The sequence below is a fragment of the Aythya marila genome (assembly GCF_965140915.1).
Source record: "Aythya marila genome assembly, chromosome: 3".
NCBI lineage: Eukaryota > Metazoa > Chordata > Aves > Anseriformes > Anatidae > Aythya > Aythya marila.
Genome location: NC_139044.1, coordinates 4,551,971 through 4,570,220, shown reverse-complemented (window position 1 = coordinate 4,570,220; position 18,250 = coordinate 4,551,971). Strand labels below are relative to the sequence as shown.

The 18,250-nt window shown below is 49.1% G+C and overlaps 1 protein-coding gene across 6 annotated transcripts in view; it reads left to right on the top strand.

Moving 5' to 3' along the window:
* The first annotated feature begins 5,039 nt into the window (after positions 1 to 5,039).
* The window catches only part of BMP2 (bone morphogenetic protein 2), a 103,259-nt gene continuing 90,048 nt past the window's right edge, over positions 5,040 to 18,250 (top strand). For 2 of the 6 annotated variants that reach the window (XR_014317100.1, XM_082755761.1), the window contains exon 1: positions 9,975 to 10,024. The gene's annotated coding sequence lies outside the window, so the exon portion shown is untranslated. Of the gene's footprint in view, positions 5,154 to 9,970; positions 10,025 to 18,250 lie in introns of those variants that run through there. The other 4 variants (XM_082755757.1, XM_082755759.1, XM_082755760.1 and 1 more) reach the window with 4 other exon arrangements.

The window sequence follows — 18,250 nt, the reverse complement described above, 5'->3', positions numbered from 1 at the left end:
TGCCTCGGCTTCAATGGGGCTGCATCAATTTGCCTTAGGAAAGGGCGTGATGTGGGAAACAGAGATAAGGGAACTCATGTTCTAGCACCCTATATCCCATATAATTGCTTAAATGAGAGCACAGCCCCAAACGGGTTTGCCGGATGCCGGGGTGGCGCAGAGTCAATCCCGTGTTTTCAGGGCAGGTTTATGCACCCGGCCAAACGCATACACCCAGCAGAACTGAGACACCGACCGGAGGGAGCAGGTGGCCGGGGTGGGCTCGCTTTGGGTACCAGCAGCCGGGAAGATGTGGGGTGCAGAGCTCAGCACGGAGCCCGTGCGGGGGGGCCTCTTGTGCTTGGGCCGTGGCTCCGCATCTCCTCTGCGCCCCTGGCCCACAGGAGCTGGAGCGAAGCCAGCGCAGGTCTGTCAGCTGGAGCAACAATCATGGCTTTGTCTTGCCGGGCAGATGAATAGATAGATAAGAGCGAGTTAATGGATGGCAGCCCCTTCCCCCCCGAACGTCCGCCCTGTCACTCACCTCCTCCCCCAGCAAAACGAGGCCTCGGGGACAGAGAAAGAGCGCAGAGATTAAAACTAACCCGTTGCTTTGGGACTCCTCAGCGAAAGGAGCTGATAAGAGAGGGCTGAGATCAGGAATCAGATTTCAGGGGGCAACAACTGAATCACCAGAAAACGGAAGGATGCCGAAAGGGTTATCAGAAGAGAGTGAGATGGTGAGCACGTCCCAGCAGCTTCTCTTTTGGGAAAAAAAAAAAAAAAAAAAGAAAAAAAGAAAAAAGTAAAAAGAGGAGAGGTGTTCCTCTTGTAGCAGCTACAGACACAAAGAGCTGTTCAGACCGCTGTGCACCCACCAAGACCTGGAAAGATGGAAGCGCGTCCCTGAGCTCTGGTGGAGGCTTTAAGCTGTTAGCTGTTCCTGTTTCCATGCTGGCAGATTCCTGGGATCTGTAACCCCACTGTTCCCTGTTCTCGCTGCGAAGCAAGCAGCACTGGAAAGACTCGGGGAGTAGACAGGGCTCATGCAGCAGGCTCTGGCTCAGGCTGGGCAATGTGGTTTCAATTTAGGAGCTCTCCTCTCCTCTCAAGAGCCTCCATAAAGCAGCCTGAATGTAAAAGCCCATGTTCCTACAGCGCAGGAGCACTGGGAGGACTGTCCCCCCCTCTACAGAGGAGCAGGGTTCAGCAGTGGAGGTTTCACTAAAGCTCTGCAAAGGTGAAGTTCGCCCCTCTGCAGGTCGCAGCAGAAGGGTTGCTGGGGGCACGGGGTGACCAAGCAGTGTGTTTCCCCCACCAGCACGTGGGCCACCATACAGTACGTGTCCAGGACAGACTCTCCAGATTATCGATATCAGATTATCAGCACAGTGGGACAGAGGCATCGGGGGCTTTTCCCTTGTTTTCAGGGGTGTAAAACCCCCCACTTGCTGTATTTCCCAGTGGAAGATTGCCGGGGGTTGTTGGGTGAGGAGGAGGCAGGCAGGCAGCTGCGGCAAGGCTGCAGTTACTCCAGCACGTGCAGCGAGCGGGCTTCAGCCCGTTAGCTGGGTGACCTGGGCAAAGCTGTGAAAAAGGCTAAAAATGGGCAGAGAGGATCCTGGGGCCTTGTCCCTTGTGCCTGGCATGGGGGGAGCTGGACTGGTTTTGGGTCTGTCTCCAAAAATGAAGGTAAGCCTGAGGAAAGGGAGGAGGAGAGATCTGCCTGTGAGACTTTGTTTTCCCATTCCTGAGGGGTGAGCCTGTCTACTTACTCACTTGTGCACATAGTACTTAATACAATCTCCTTGATAATAACAGTTTGGGGGCTCCAAACAGCTGGCAGGTGGGAGCCAGATAAACCAGTGGTGACGGCAAACATCGACAGACGCTTGGATGGCCCTTGCCATCCCATGCAGCCTTGGCACGGGGCTGGTGACCCCTCTCCGGGACACAGAGCTGCCTTGGGGCTGCACCCGAGTGGCATCGGGATCGGCTGCCTCCACGGGTGTCCTTCAGACGCCCATCTGAGCGGGGAACAGGCTGCAGTCTGCTGCTTGGCTTCTTCGTGTGGGGCTTGGAGCCCCAGCTGGCTCCCCTGCTTGGTTTCCAGCAGCCCTAGGCAGGCCCAAGGCTGGTGGGCACGACACCTGTATGGTGCCCTACACCGTACAGGCTTTGTGGTGAGAGCTCTAGGGCAGTCACTGTTAGGATATACTGAGATGCACAGCCCTTGTATGGAGATCAGGCGTTCATGGCAGAGACCTCATTGCAGCGCCGTGAGGGTGAGCAGGAAGGTAATTACAGTCTTGCTTTTTATTGTTCCTATATAATGCTGCTGTGGATATTTTCCACCCCAGCTGTGGCTCCCAGCTGATTCTCTGCTGAGGTGTGGATTCCCCATCATGCAGGAGTCAGGGATATGTGGCAAGATATGACAGGATGGCTCCTTTTCACCTCCGTGACCAGAGAGGGGCAGGTGGACCCATGCTTGCAGATTTTATCAGTGCATGAGGCCAGGGATACCATCCAGTTTTCTTTTCCTAGTTTTCTAGAACCAGGGAAGGGCCTGACCCTAAGGCTGGGTTTGTAAAGCAGGAAATTTTTAAAGATGCTTGAAACCAGAACCTGGATTTCAGCCCACCTCTCGTGAGCAGTACTTTCTGTACCAACCAGCGTGGTCAGAAGTCATTGCGTTGATGCCTGCGTGGCCGTGCTGGCAGGGCCCGGTGGGTGAACGCAGACCTCGCCCCAAGGTCAGGGGAACTGCACTTCTGGAAGTCCCAAACTAAGAGAGCAATTCCTCTGACCTCTTTTCAGGTGAGATATCCAAGCAGGGAAACAGAGGGTAGAAAACCAGACATGCAACAGCTTTTCTTATGCTGTGTGTTAGCCTTCCCTGGTAGCTCTTGACAAGCTCTGCGAAATGACTTCATAAAATCTTTCCCTGAGGTAAGAGTATTCCTGCAACTGGGAGAAACAGAAATCTGTGCTACAGCCCTGTGTGTCCTACATTGGCATTTCACACCTGATTGCATAATTACAGAAACATCGGAGGAATATGAAAAAGACATTCTCGACTGCTTCATCCCGTGTCCAGCAAAGATACCGTCAGGGATCTTACCGCTGACCGACCCTTTTGATTGCACGTTTAGATCTGAGACTCCTCAGGGAGATAAGAAGAGATAATAGCAGACACCCCATGTGGTAACCGGCAGGGCTATCAAATTCCGTGTCTCACCACCTCTGTGGTACTGGGTCGCAAAGCCTTTTGTTGTGTGTGAGTAGAAGAACGAGCATGTTGAAACCTGTTAGCACGGCAATGACATTAGCAGTAGTATTACTACTATTAACACCGCTACTGCTACTAATACGTTAATGAGTCATATCATTAATAGATTAAGAATGAATTATGTACTGAGGTAATGTATGTTACACTTTGATTTCAAGTGAAGGTCATTTGGAAATGTCATGCATGCCTTACTGTGGGGATGTATTTCCTCGCTTAGGAGCTCCTGTGCTGGAGAAACGTCTGGCATTGCTCCTGTTTTCCTAGAAGTTTTCCACAGAATTGCAGTTTGTTAAATGGTGCTGCTTATTTTGCTCGTGTGTTCATTAATGAAATTAGGAAGGACCTAATTCTGTATTTTTTGAGGTCCGGAATTTCTCATTAGTTTTGAAAGGAACAAGGAAAAACACCAAAGAAATACAGAGCTAGTTCTCAAATGTGCTTTTTAGGTAGTAGCTAAGAGAGAGTGGAGCAGTCAGTGCTCCTTTCCAGCTCCTGCAATTTCAGAGGAAATTCCCAGAGAAGCTCCTCTAGCTCCTTAGACTATAGCTGTGGTAATAACTAGAGTACCTACTGTGGCGTGGACAGTGCTCCTGCAGCATGTCGTGCAAAGCAATATTCCTCCGTGTCAATGGAACGGTACTTGATTTATATTTGTGGTTTTGAAATTTGATGCTATGATTTAATTTTTGGAGGAACTCTGCTCCCTTCCAGGGGAAATTCTTGCTTAAGAAAGAAAGAAAGGGGGTGGGGGAAGAAAAAAAGAAGAGTGAGAATGATAGAGGTTACGATAGTATTGCGTTACCGATTGGATAAACTGACAAAACAGCCTACTGTGACTCGGAGAGTTTAATTTTGTACATTTTGGCAACTTCTGAAAGCAGAAAATGAGAGCAGTACTGTCAACAGGGCTTTTGATATGTCTCGGTGTTTATACTAGAGATGAAAGTGCATTCTGAATGAGGGTGGAAGGCAGCAGGCCAGATTCTGACTTTGGCGACACGAGGTGATAAACCCTGCAGATTTACCCCCTGTGGCAGCGAGTAGGAAATGGTTCTCCTGTTGCACAAGAGGTTGTGAGATTTCAAGTTTTTTCCGTTCTGCTTGAAAGACATGGGATCCATCAAGGTTTTGTTTTTCTTATTACCGCAGTAAACCAGTAGCTAGCCAAGTCACTCACTTGGCGTATGGGAGACCCAGTGCCAGTCCCTGCTCCTTCTGGGTCGGGGTTCTGGCCTCCGGGCTGCTGGACTGGTCTCACTGGTAGCAGCAAATCTTTCAGTACTTGTATCCAGCCTGAAATGACTCTTACAGGAAAGCAACATCCAAGAGTGGCCTCTTGCCTGGGAGTTGATATCCCTCTGGGATTTAGCAGATCCTAGTCCAGCTCCCTGAGCTGTATCAGGCCTTCAAATGTAGGGCTGCTGCGCTCCAGCCGAACATCGAAACCAGCCCTGGTCAGGTCTGTTTATGTGTCTTCTGACCAGAAGTTTCCTCCTAGACCAGTGGCAGTTTTACTGAAGCCAATCCGTGTAAACAACCAAAACAAGCAGGGGCCGCAGGGAGGTAACAAACATCGGAACCAGTTCTGTGAACAAAGATGGGTTAAGACGTGTTTGCCAGCCGTTCGGATCAGCCTCTGTGCCATTGTGTCCTTTTATTAAGATTTAATGGAAACAGCTATAAATCGTGGTTATGATTAGCCAGCAAGAAAGGTATCTGTCAGGCAAGTTCTGCCACCCTTACTCATGTGCGGTATTTCATTTCCCAGGTCGTCCTGGCTATTTTGCTGGACCATCCCTGTAAGGCTGCTCTGCCCTGCTCCTCTCTGCCTCCAGCAGTGCTATTAAGGGAAGGAGGGAGCTGTGAATTCCCGCAGTCTCTGGTAAGGTACAACTTCCTTCCTTGCTCACAACTAATGAGAAAGGCTTCACCTCTTCTCCAAACGTTCTTGCCTGTTTATTTATAGAGGCCGGTATCCAGACAGTATGGGTAATGCTTCAAACCAGACTTGGACCTGGGATGTAGGTTGGTCCAGCTCAGCTGCACAGTAGAGTTTTTGTTGGGTGGAGGCATCTTAGTGTCCTGCTTGGGACATAATATCTTGCCTCTAAATAAATGGTCTGCTCTGCAGGGTAAGGTGATTCTCAGCATGAGTGAGGCTGGTGGAACAGGGCTTATAAAAATATCTGAGCAGGGGAAGAAAATAACTACTGTTTTCCAAGAAGATGCATTTTTCTATTTTAATTTTTGTAAGGCTGTGATAAAATAAATGTTGCCTATGATGTAAAGCTGAAGGGTTGACCAGAACTTCCTTTGTGGTCAAGCTCTTTTTTTTACTGATTGATTTTAAGTCCTCTAAATTTGTCAGGCTCACAAGTGCAGCGGTGACTTAAGTTATAAGAGAATGTTTGTGTCTTTAAGGAAAAATACAGCGCCCCCTCCTTCCCCTTGCCCTTCTCAACCTTGCAAGGAAACCTACACTTGGACAGAATATTTTTTTCACCCTCAGTGGAAAACGTTGATTAAATATTCAGAAAGAATAGCAATGAAAATTCCCAGACTCCTAAATCCAAGAAATTCTTAATGGGAAACTGCAGAATATTAGTATAATTGCGTAATTTTGACCGAAAATGCACAGTGGCATTTTTATGGTAAAAGTTTAAAACTTTAGGAGAAATCTATTGGAAAAAAACACTTTTCTGTTGATAAAAAGAGGCAATTTTTCAAGCATTTCTATACGAGCTGTTCTGCAGTTGAGTTGGATAAGCAAAGCCGTATCTATGTGGCCATGTCTTTCCCCACAGATCTTTTCTCCCAGAGCCAGAAACCATTTCAGTTCAGCTTTTCAGTGATTCTTCACACTGGGACAGATGTCAGGATTTGGGATCATTTGGGTGGTCAAGCCCAGTCTTGTCACACTGTGTGGATATTGCTGCTCCTTTCAGCCCCTGGGGGCATCGAGCTCTCTCTGCACTTTTGGGGTGCATCTGTGCTTAGCTGGTTTTACTGGGGTAAACATCCTCCTCTTATTACTCCCCACTGGCATACTGCTTTGCTGCTGACTCAGGTTTGTTCCACAAACAACATGCAAGGGTTGTGTGCAGAGGTACAAAATACGAAATGGTCAGGTGAGATGACCAGGTTACGGCAAGTCGGCGACCTGAACAGCAAAGCTCAGCTGAACTCCATGTGATGAGGCCACAAAGTGCTCAGCCCTCAAATAACATGCAATTACTCACCTTCCATCAGAATCCATGCCTACTTACATAGCTGGCTTTTGAATATAGAAATATATGGAATACAGATTGCATATATTGGATATGAAATGGAAATTCAGGTAAGAGAAAAACAGCATAATGAACATGGAAGAGCTTTGCAAATCAGTGCAAGCCCTGCACACAGTTATTTTTATTTCCTGGGAATGCTAGCTGCTTCTCTAGTGCATTCAGTGATCAGTGCCTCTCAGGGTTTTCTGTATTTGTGGACTGATCCCTCTCCCGTCTGACTGAGTCTTGCTTCTGGTTGGAGATTTAGAGCACAGCTGGATATTGGCAATCTTTGCAAGACTGGAAAGAGGAAAAGCGGAGTCTGGTTTTGGTGTAACGTGAGTTTATTTACACCATATAGGATGTGGACTTCTCTGGTTTGTTTTCCCTCAAGGAGAGGAGATACAGAGAGGTTAAAGGTGCTCTCGTGTATGATTGTCAGTCAGTCAGCAGCAGAATCAGCCATCTAGGTTGCCTGTGGGGGTATTTCTTGGCGTTGGCTCGGTGATCTCTGCTACGGGAGCTGAGGTTGGCCATTCCTTGTCCACGTCCCAGTTGGCGAGGGACCCTTATGATGGCCAGCAGTGCAGCTCCAGAGTAAATGAGAAGCTCGCCAGGTAGTTTCCAGTGTCAGCAGGGAAAACAGTTAGCAGGAGGGGAAGAGATTGCTTTCCACAGACTTGTGTTCTAAAGGGCATTCTGGGATGCGAGTTAACCTTTCCTTGGGTCTCTTGCCAGCAGGTGGGAACCTTTTAAAGTTGTCCTTTTACTGAGAAGGGCTGAATCGTCCGCCCTAAAGCATCCCTTAATGCAATTAAAACCAGCACTACTGCTTCTCTAACACTGGGGCCTCCGATACTGGGAGGGGAAGCGGTGGCTCCTCTTTGAAGTCCCACCTACGTGAACATCAGTGGCAGGACTTCAAAGGGAAGCTGCTATTTCCTGTTGGAGCTCAGCCCTGGTGCTCAGCACTGCTAACAAAGCAGTCGGACTGGTTGTGAAGGCACTGATCCAGCACAGCACTTAAGCACATGCTTAAGTCCCTCGGGACTTAACCGCATGGTCTGCTGGGTTGGGACTCAACTGGGCTGGAGACTGGACCGACGGTCGGGGTTACATCTCCTGGGTCACATTTTCCAGGGGAAGAGCCAGGTGTAAAACCTTCCACCGATGACTGGGTGGGCGCAGCGAAGCTGGGCTCCCCGTACAGACCCCAGTGGCTTGGGGCCCCTGTGCAGCAGCAGGAGGTGGGAAGTACCAAGAGAAATCCTACTGAATCTGGCAAACAACCTGGAGACAGACAGCGGGTTGCAGAAACCATCAGCAACTGCTTGTAAGTCATGGATTCATGCTAGCCTGAAACAACACTGTTGAGTTTAGCTCCAAGAAGCTGGCCTGGTGAGGACCTGGCCTAAAAAATAGAGTTGTTAAGATGGGAGTTTATTTGCAAGCAGTTAAGAAATGCTGAAGGCACAATCTGTCAGCCCCACCTTCTGCTGAGTAATATTTTATTTTGGTATTTGTTCTTCTGCTGTCTGAGGAGCGACTTGCAGGCTAACGGATGGCAGAATGGGGATGTAATTTTCCAGCAAGCATTATTTGGGTAATTCGCATAATTTGTACCAACTTCTCTCAGTTTCTGTCCTCAGGCTACAGATAGACCTTGTGGTCGTGACCTGCAGCTGCTGCACAGGTGCCTCACTGCCAGCCCCGCTCCCAGCATGGCTTCACCCCCACTCCAGTAGCAGTGCAGCCTGACAGCGTCTCCCCATCACAACCTACGTGAAGCTCTGGGGTTGCCTCACACGTTAGATATACAAGAAGTTGGGAGACCATCCATGCGTGGGTCTTTGGGATTAGAAAGGCTGCTCTTCACTGTGAACAGGTGTATTGGGATTGCATGCGGTGATTGCATTTTGTAGGCTGTGGCAATAAAGGAATTGCGAAGCCTGAGAAAGCCCCCCAATAGTTTCCAGCTCCTGCTGCCTGAAGTCCTCTGCCTGAGGTATCACAGTCCCCAGGCCCTGTGGCAGACTGCAGTTTTCCTCTGCCTTGCCCCTCTCATAGGTTTGGAGTCCCCGGGGAACTTTTTTTTATTTGCTAATCCCAAGAAAGTGAAGTGAGAAGTGTAGTTCCTGGAGACAGTCACCCGAGACAAACCGAAAACATCGTCATTTAGGTGATGGAAATACCTACCCAACTGTTAGGATGCAGTTTTTGGCCCAGCCATTCAGGTTCCCAGAGGAAATCAGTGACACCCCTTTGCTGTGCAAGTGGACGCTGCGAAGTTGGTGCTGACAGAGGCAGCGAGAGCCGCTCCGTGTGACCCCTTAGTGCCTCTGCTCTGTGGTCTTGTGAGGGGTCTGGCTGAAGGTGTCATCACTTCACCTGAAGGAGAAGCTGGAGACCTCAGGGGCTTGCAAAGTGCCAGCTTGGCTTCTCTGCACCTCGCAAATTCACAAGAAGCAGCTGGTGCACTTGGGCATTGTGGCTGAGGCGTTGGGGTGAGACAGAGGTGCTCGATGCTTGCTTCTCACCAAGGTGCCTCGCGTGGCTCCGAGCACTTCTCATTCCGGCTCTTTTTTATGTTGGTCTCCCACCTGTAGAACAGACCAAGAGCTTCTTACACCCAGCTGGCTGCTGGCCAGCAAGTTCTTCAGGTGAGGGGTCTGTCTCACTGCACGTTGTCCCGGTACTGGCCTTGCTCTTGAGCGGGCTTCTCCTGTAAAACGAATAAAGAATAATGAGCAGTGGAGGCAGGATGGATTTTGGAAGCCTTTCTTCCAAAGGCTGCTTGGATTCAAAGAAGGTGCATTTTGTTAATCTGCTTCATTTGTGTGGTTTCTACCCATGGGTTAACACTGAAAGGGTTTTATCCGATTCAGGGTGTACATGCAAATATTTCTATTTGAATAATACTGGAGAATAAATTTAGAACTGTTTAAAGAAGGTATGAATACCTCAATCTGCTAGGTGGAAAAATTACTACTTCTTGTGGGTAACCCAACCTGTTTAAGTTGCTAAAAACATACCTGACTTAAAAAAAAAAAAAAAAAAAAAAAAAAAAAAAGGAGAAGAAGAAGAAGAAGAAATAGCTGAAAAGAGAGCTTTTTTAAAAAACAACTCTCTTCACATTTCTAGTTTAATATTTCAGTATGCAACCGTATTTTCATAACTGCAGCTTTTTTGGGCAGAGGTGGGGAAATTAGAATATATTAAAGAACTCTGGAAACCACTTTCTATTTGTAAAACATGTTGCGTGTGTATCATAACACCTACAGGACTTGTAGCTCTGCCAGGCTGCGCACCGACTGCCAGAACTTTCCTCGCTCAATGACATTATACTACTTTGTGGGTATTGAAAACAAATATTTTGAGGGGAGGGAGCATTCTCATCCACAAAACGTTCGGCGTGCTTGCAATATTCAGTCATAGTGTTGTATCTGAGGGCTGCCGTGCTCGTCAGCTGCTCACCATAAGGCAGAGGGTAGGTTTGGTGGATGTTTGCGTGCCTTCCAGCTGTTTATCAGCAGGGATTGTCTGCAGTATGGCAGCCCCGAAGGAGACAGGGACTTTGCGGTGCCGGGCACTGTATGGGGATGTAGCGGAGGACAGGAATGGAAATGGGAAAGGGAGGCGGTTGGCTTCAGAAGTGCAGCCCCGAGCAGATTTCCTCTCGCGAGGCGGTGCAGGGAGGGAGGTGGGATTGCCCGGCTGGGGGACGGAGCAGGGCGGCGTGCCACCACAAGGGGTGTCGAGTGAAGCCACGGGGCACTGCAGCGAGGAATTCCTGTGCTACGGCTGGCATCTGGGGATGGAAAAGGAGGCGGTGGGAAGCTGCCTTGCCGGCCTCTGCAAAGGCTCTGTGAAGGCTGTGGCCCTGCTGCGGGGCGCAGACACGCTGCAGGTATCTCCAGCCACTGGAGGTTACCCATTAACCCAGGGTCTCCCATGGGCTTGGGGGTTTGCAGGGTGACCCAGGGAGGCATCCCCTTGCCACATGACGTGAGCCCTGCTGTATCATGTTGTAAAAGCCCCAGAAGAGGAGCAAGGAAGGCAACAACAGGCTTCGAGGCTGCTGAGGTCTCCTTGGTTCAGCTGCTGGAACAGCCTCCAGCGGGCTTTTCCAGCTGCTTAGGAAGTAAAGCTGCCCTAAGAGCTGCAGCTTGCACCGAGGGCCACGGCCCAGCTACAGCCCGAAGGAGCGGGGAGCACTGCCCAGAGCCAGCCCTCGCTGCTCCCACGCCATCGGCACGCTGCGAGCAGCCTGTGCCAAGCAGAAAAGCGGAGACATTCGCTGACATTTTATATTAGGGTTCAGGCACACTCCTCTTTTTCTTTGCCATGAGAGCTGCCAGCGAAGTGTAAGCTAATTAGTAGTTAGTTATTAGTATCTGGTTGCTTTTTAATCGTAGTGGACAGTTGCGCTCATTTTCACGGGGGTAAGGGATTAGCGTCCTGCTAAAAACCGATGTGCCCAAATCTGCAGCTCTGCACTTCTCTGTGAGGGGAGAGGCCTACTGGATTTTAGAAGCTGTTACTAAAGATGGGTGATGAAACTGGAAAGGAAATGGGAAGATGCTTTGGAGCCAGTTAGGGAAAAATCTGCAGGAATGGGCTCTCCTGCCCTTTTTACTGTCTTTCTAGAAATGACATTATCTGGGATGGATGGGGTTGCTCCAGAGGCTTCGGGGCACATTAAAGGGTAATAAGGAGGGCACGGGGTGAGAAAAAGGTTCCTGCTGGGTTAAGGAGAGACACATGATAGCTCATCTGGGAGCAGAGAGTCAGGTTTAATAATGTCCTTGCTAAACGCAGTTAATAATTGAGGTCAGGGCCCTGGGTGAGGGTAATAAGGGGATAGTGTCCCATGTGTGGAGTGATGGGGTAAGGAGGAGCTGTTCACAGCACGAGTGGTGCTCCTGGGAGCGCACAGCAGAGCAGGGCTGCCTCGCTTGGGACCGTAATGGCAGCAGGGAGTTCGCAGAGCAATTTTTTATTTTTTTCCCCTGTCTTGTCTTTTAAAATGTTCGGTAATTGCATTGCTTGCAGAGCAGGGGGGCAGCACGGAAACAAGTGTGCTGGCTTAGTGCAGTCCAAACGCTGATCAGATAGTGGAGGTCTGATTAAGACAACAGGCTTATCTCGCTCCATCTTGCTGCTGTGGTCATGTACAGCTGGAATTAGGAGCTAAAGGGCTAGGGATGTTCCCAGAAGGATTGGTTTTAGCTATCTGGCTGTCATTACGCCCGCTGTACGTTGCAGTGCCTCCCAACACCCATCGCAGGCCTCCTCAGAGGCCTCCCAGACTGCTGGGAGAGGAGCTCACGCCCGCTGCGAGGGATGAAATACAGGATGCGCATGTTCAAGGCATCACCTTTGGGGTTACACATGAAACCGGGCTGTTAAGAGCAGGGTAAATGCTACTTCCTCGCTGCCCTTAATTGCCACCACTCCGAGCAACCCGCGCGTCTCCTTACCGGGGCTGCCCGCCGGGGCTGTGCTGTGTGCTGGCAGAACGGGGCTTGCTCAGCACCCGGCTTTGGGCTGCAGCTTGCTGGCACCAGGCACGGGGAGGGGAGGTGACTGCAACCCATCACGGCTTCTTCCACCTCATGGCAAGACCGGAGGGAGGATGGGAAAAAAAGCGCTCTCCGATTACAACCCGTGGATGTGCTTTGGCAGAGAGAACACAGCGTAACTGTGGGCCAGAATTTTGCCATTAAGTGGTAAAGCCTTGAAAAGCGTAAATCTGCAGGTTTTAGGCAAGGGAAAAGTGTGTTTCTGGGGTTTGCCCTGAGAGCTGGAAGGACTGGGAACGTGCTGGGGAGACAGAGGCATTGCAGGGCCTTGCGGGTCTGGGTTCAGCTCCAGGCACTTGCACGGTTTCTTCTGCGGCTTCCCCCTGTAGCCAGCCTGTACCTTTGCTGCCCTTCCCATCACTGAGGAGGGAAACCACCCCTCTCCAGTTAAAAAGTGTGGGAAAAGGACACCCCGTACTGGCTGACACATCGCCCCGCACAGCATCAGTACGGTGCCTAGCACAGGGAGGGTCCGGTGACCTGCAGGGACTTGTGTGCCAGCAAGCCATAATAAATCACAAGTATCACACGACGTCTCTGACAGACCCTTCCTTCCTTCCTCAGGCTTGTACTCAAGGTATGGGGTAAGAAAAACAAAAAGGGAAAGAAATAGCTTACTACATGGCCGGAGCGCATTAGCTTGGCAGTCTTTGCCTGAAAAAGGCCTGGTAGCACATGAAAAATGAATCAGTATGTGAAGGACTGGAACATTAGTGTGAGATCTAGCAGGCTGATGAAGGGCTGAAAACACTGCCTGAATAAGTCATTCATGGCTTATCATCCCGGGAATCATTTCCTCGGAGATAACCGCTTTTGAGAAAGTATGAAACTGAACGTGGCACGGACTGAAAATTGGAGATAGATCTGGGTCACGTTCTGCCCGGCGGTGAGGCTGGCTGGAAACGAGCCCTTTTGGGGAGCTCTTTGTGCAGGGACGTGTGCTGGGGTCGGCGGTGCCTGACGGGATGTCCAAGGGATGCAGCAGCAGACAATTCCTGCCACGTCCCACCGCTGCAGTCCTCCCGTGCTAGCAAAATGCCTGGCACAGCTTGTGGCTAGCTGGACCTCCCGTGCGCCCCGCGCCCGAGCTTGGGCCCTGTGCAAAAAGCCAGCATGTGGTCTGCAGAAAAAGACTCGGCCGCGAGGCATAAGTTAATCTTAATTGCTGTGTTTCCTCACTTTTTGGCTTGGCTTTGTCACCACCATAATGTTCTTTTAATGCTGTTATTGTTTCTTCCATACATTAAGTGTTTTACAAATGATGGATGGTCAGGGCTCTCTGATGTTGGCTTGCAACAGCTCAGTTACGCGTCCTGCTAAAATAGTAGCCAAAGGAGAAGATTAAGAGCCTGTGTGTACAGCTAAGATGGATTTGGGGCTTCTGATCCTCGGGCTGGGTGTTGTCTGTCCTCACAGGTATTTCCAGCTGCGATTTCGCTGCCGTACCCCTGCTGCCAGTTCGCCTGCGTTACTCCGCTGTTCCCAGAGGAGAATCCGTCCCCACTGGTGGTGGCGGGGGCTCCCAAGATCACAGAGTCCCAATTGTCCTCCCCGTGCGATTCGTTTGCCACATGTTTAAAAATGAATGTAGCTATGTTAATAAGAGGAAAAGTTCAGGCAGAGGAATAATTTATAATTCCCAATAATATTGCTTCTAGCTACTGCTCTATAGTGCCAGTTCCTGCCCAGTGTGGTTTCAGCAGCTAACAGCTATAAAAGTTTGTTGACCTGAGAGGCTTAATATCAACCATAGGTACAGTCAAAGTCAATATGGAGGCTGAAAATCCAGTGCTAATAGAAAAATAGAAGTCAATATTTAGGATATGAGTCAGGAACTTAAAATAGGAAAGTGAAACAGATGAGGGCTGTAGCTGCAAGAGTGCTGGAGGTGAAATGTTTAGATCCAAGGCCCACTGCTGATTACTATCTTCCCCTCTAACAAGGTTGCTCATTCTGCTTCAAAAATTCATTTCCAGTGGCCAGGCCACCTCCCTGACCTATATTCCTCAGACTGCCATTACGTCAGAGCCTGCCTATTTGGGGTTATAAGTGAAATCCTCTGTCTTCTAGGTGAAATCCACAGGTAATTATACATGGGGCAAATATGGGCTGGGGCACGGAGAGGCCAGCAGAAGAGTTTGGCTTAGGTCTGTTTATACTGGAAAATCCCCTTCTAAGGCCGTACTGTTAATTCTTCGAGGGAAGGGGAGGGGGCACGGGGAAACTCCCCCCCTTCCAGGCGGTAGCTGACGGGAACAGTGATTGCTCAGTGAGGCTTTTCCAGCTAAGCATCAGGTGGAAAAGTAACCAGCCTTAAGTGGGGGTTTTCGTGCCGGAGAGGGGCACGAGGAACTGAGAGCTCTTACCCACAAATGAAATATGATGTGGCCTTATTTACACTATGAGGTATGGGGAGCAATGCCCGAGCATGCTGCTCATGAATTTATATGCCCTTTGGCGGGGTGGTATTTTAATTTATCCAAGTTCCCTCAGTTTGGTTGCAGTGGACAAGATCTCCAACAGATGCAAATCCGTCCAACCCCATTAAAGTGCAGTCCGTTTACAGCAGCTGAGGATCAAGTCCACGTCTTCTGGAATTTCAAGGAATTGCTGTCCTCCAGATTCTCCCATGGCAGTGGTTCTCTCCACCGGCTTGGTGGCTAAGAAGGTTTCTCGGTGTCACACCGACATTGTTTGGCTTCTGTCAGAGGACCCCGTCACATCCTCCTCCGACACATGCGATGACATTCCTTTGTTTTGGCTTTGATGTCATAACATTGTTTTCACAGACTTGCCCTGATCTTGTTGTGACAAGGTCAAGTCCCATTCAGCTCAAGAGGGAAGTATTAATAGCAGGGTGAAAAACCCTGGTATTAATTAAGCTCTGAGCTGTAACTTCAGGCGTGTGCTGCCGTCCTTACTTCTTGTGTGTAAAATGCTTCAGCCAACCCAATTGGTCCACAGTGTGATGCTAGCTTTGATTTTTAAAGATATTTGTACTCTAATGATTGATTGTTGGGCAGGAAAAAAAGCAGATGCAAAATCTGAGCTGTGCTCACAAGGAAGACCAGAAGTAGCAGGGAAAGAAGTCCGACAAACAATGGTGCAGTGTAACAGAGTTGAATGGGAAAATCTGTTGCCAAAGGTAGTTTTTTGGTGAAATGCAAGGTTTCGACTGAAGTATGTCTCTGTGTAAATTTCAACTTCTAATTTTAAAATCCAAATGTCCCAAACCTAAAATACTTCAGCTGCAACACAGTTTGATGGTAATACGCTTCCTGTTTCATGCAACCCCTTCGGAGTATGGGGAACCTCACCGGGTTTTAATTTAATGTAATTGCAGACTTTCACAGTTTGCTACCATTATTGTAATATCAAAGGTTTGTTATTTTTTTCTGACTAAGTCTTGGGCAATGCAGATAGTAAGCACATCCTAGAGTCCATACATTGGGATGTCCAATGCCTGCTAGCTATTTCACTCAGTATTTTAGGCACAGAAACCGAGACACAGGGCGAGTAATGATTTGCCCATGTCCTAAATGAAACCTGTTGCAGACTGAGTATGTAACGGGATCGCAGTCCGATGGGACGTTCCCCTGGACCAGAAAACCTCCAGCCATCTCATACTCCCCTTTGCTGCAACCTCACGTTTTGCTCAGGAGAAACGAACCCAAACAGTCACCATTTGTGCCACCCTGGGGGCTGACATTAAAAGGGGAGCCGCACCTTTCAGCCAGGCTTTTTCAGCTGGAGACTTCCCAGAGATAAGGTACCCGTAGACATTGTCTATATATAAGGGTGTACGTAACGGGCTCTCTTCATGCTGGCAGAAATCCAGTTTCAGGTTCGCAAGAAACCAGAGGAAACGACATTTTCTTTCCCTTTTTAACATCAGGTAAAGCAGCAGCTCTTGGGTCTGGCAGCTGCTCAGTTTCCCTTCTGTAGCAATTCTGCTTTGATGCCTTTCTGACTCCAAGGGCAAAATTAACCTGTTCCTGGCCCCCCGCTGCCCTTGGGCTCCTCGCTCCATCCCTGCCCAGCAACTTAACGGCCCCCCGCCGGTGTTGCCCTGGTATTTGGGGCTGTGCTGTGGGCTGGGCGATGGGATCCCAGCACAGTGGGGCTGCAGGGAGCTCCTGCTCTGTCCTGCCCTACCCGCGCTGGGGCACAAGGCAGGGGATGCCTGCTTCAGGGCCACATCGGCTGCTGCTCCCAGGTACGCCAGCACTGCAGGCAGGGCTCTTTCTACATTTTTGCTCTGCCTTTGGTAGGGCAAAAGCAAATCAAAGGCAGGATGTTGTGTAGGAAACTTCTCGAGGCTCTGTGAGCCCCCGTGTCTGATGGCACTTTCTTTCCACAGCGAGGCTCCCAGCTGGGAGCAGTTCTCATCGTCATACCTCTGGGGGAGTCCCATGATTTGGGAAAACATAAACCACGGCTCCGTTTTAAACAAAACTGCTAACAAGGTACTAAACAAGACCATTGTGTAAAGGTATGTGTCAGATGCTTTGAAGATTTTAAATATAGTAGGAATTGTTACATGTTCTTATTGCAACAAAAGTTTTCCTATCATCTGGACAGATTCAGCAGTGTGGATTTCAGAGGGACAGAATGTCCTAAATGGGCCTAAAATTGTTTTACTCTGCATAAACATGTCATGATTTTTAAAGAACTTAGGATCTTTCATGGACAGAAACTTGGAATTTCTCCCCTCAACCAGTACAAAGCTTTCCATTGTGAGCTCTGGCGAGTCAGGAAATATTGCATCTTAAACTTATCATTCTTCAAGGCTCAGTGTTGTGTGTTGTGTTGCTCAGAAGATTGCAATTTTGCAGAGGTGTTGCCCACTAATGAAGAGAGCTCAAATCACTGCCACCTGGGCTCTTGTCTGAAGATACGTCTCTGTGGAGGTCCAAAGGAGGAATATTAAAATCCGTTTCCTTATTCTATTTGCCATAAAGAGGATGAAAAATATATTGACAAGTAGATACGAAGAGCTTTGCAAGGCTGGTCTAAAAACGAGTTGGAAGACAAAGCAACAACTCCTTTATTGAACATGTGACGTCTCAGAGTAGAAGACGAAACTCTTCACTGCCACCCCTACACGAAGAAACATATGCCTGGACATGTTAAAAGAAAGCATGTTTCCAAGATCTTCCTACAAAACCACCTGTGAAAAAGGGAAGAGAAAGAAATAGAAAATAAAATACCGCTCTTGAAGTGCCTGTTTGACAGAGACACGCAGACATCTCAAGGAGCGAGGAAGAGCCCCCACAGCACTGTGTGCTCCTGGGTAAAGCTGGGGAACAGCTGCGGGCTCACCTGCTGCAGGTACCTTTGCCCCTTTTGCCCAAGCTGCATTTCACTAGGATATCTCAAGGAGGACGGGCTGTTAAATGATTCAAGCTGGATAAGATTGACTTCAATGGAAAATTTGTATGCCTCTATGTCTCTCTAGCTGAAGAACCATTAGCAGAAATAGATTAGCACCTGATTGTTGCAAACTGGACTGTGAACCCAAGCGGAGAAACTACAGGTGGATTTGAAACTGCATTTTAATTTGCCACGCTTATAAATAATGTATCGTACATCTCACAATATATTGAAATGAAAACCTGAAGTATGACATACAGTAAATAATTCAGAATGGCTCTTTCATCAAGTGTGAGCTAGGATATTGATACTTCATTTTAGTTAGACAGACATCACCGTCAGCTCCTGCAGGGACCTTGCAGCCGACTGATTTCGCTTGCGTTGGTCCTGGTGAAATCCTCCGTGGGGCTCAGCCACCCGAAGGCTCTGGGGAGCAAGCCGTGGTCCAGCCTGGAGTGAAACACACACAGCACCGAGTTTCTGGCAGGCAGGAGCTGGTGTGATGCTGCTCCTGAATGCATCCCCGCGGTGTCGGGGAGCATCTGAAGGAGATGGGGCCGTGCCTGGAAGCATCCAGAGCAGTGCTTCAGGTGGCTGCGCTTCCCTGCCTTGATACTGCAGAGGGGAACTTCTCTGCATTCATGGGGTGACTGCTCCGGGGGGAAGGAAATCTTGTAGACCAAGAACAAGGAGGCCATAGTTTCTTAATGAAACCAAATATTGACATGTCCCGTATATTAAAACTTCCATTCTTGAAC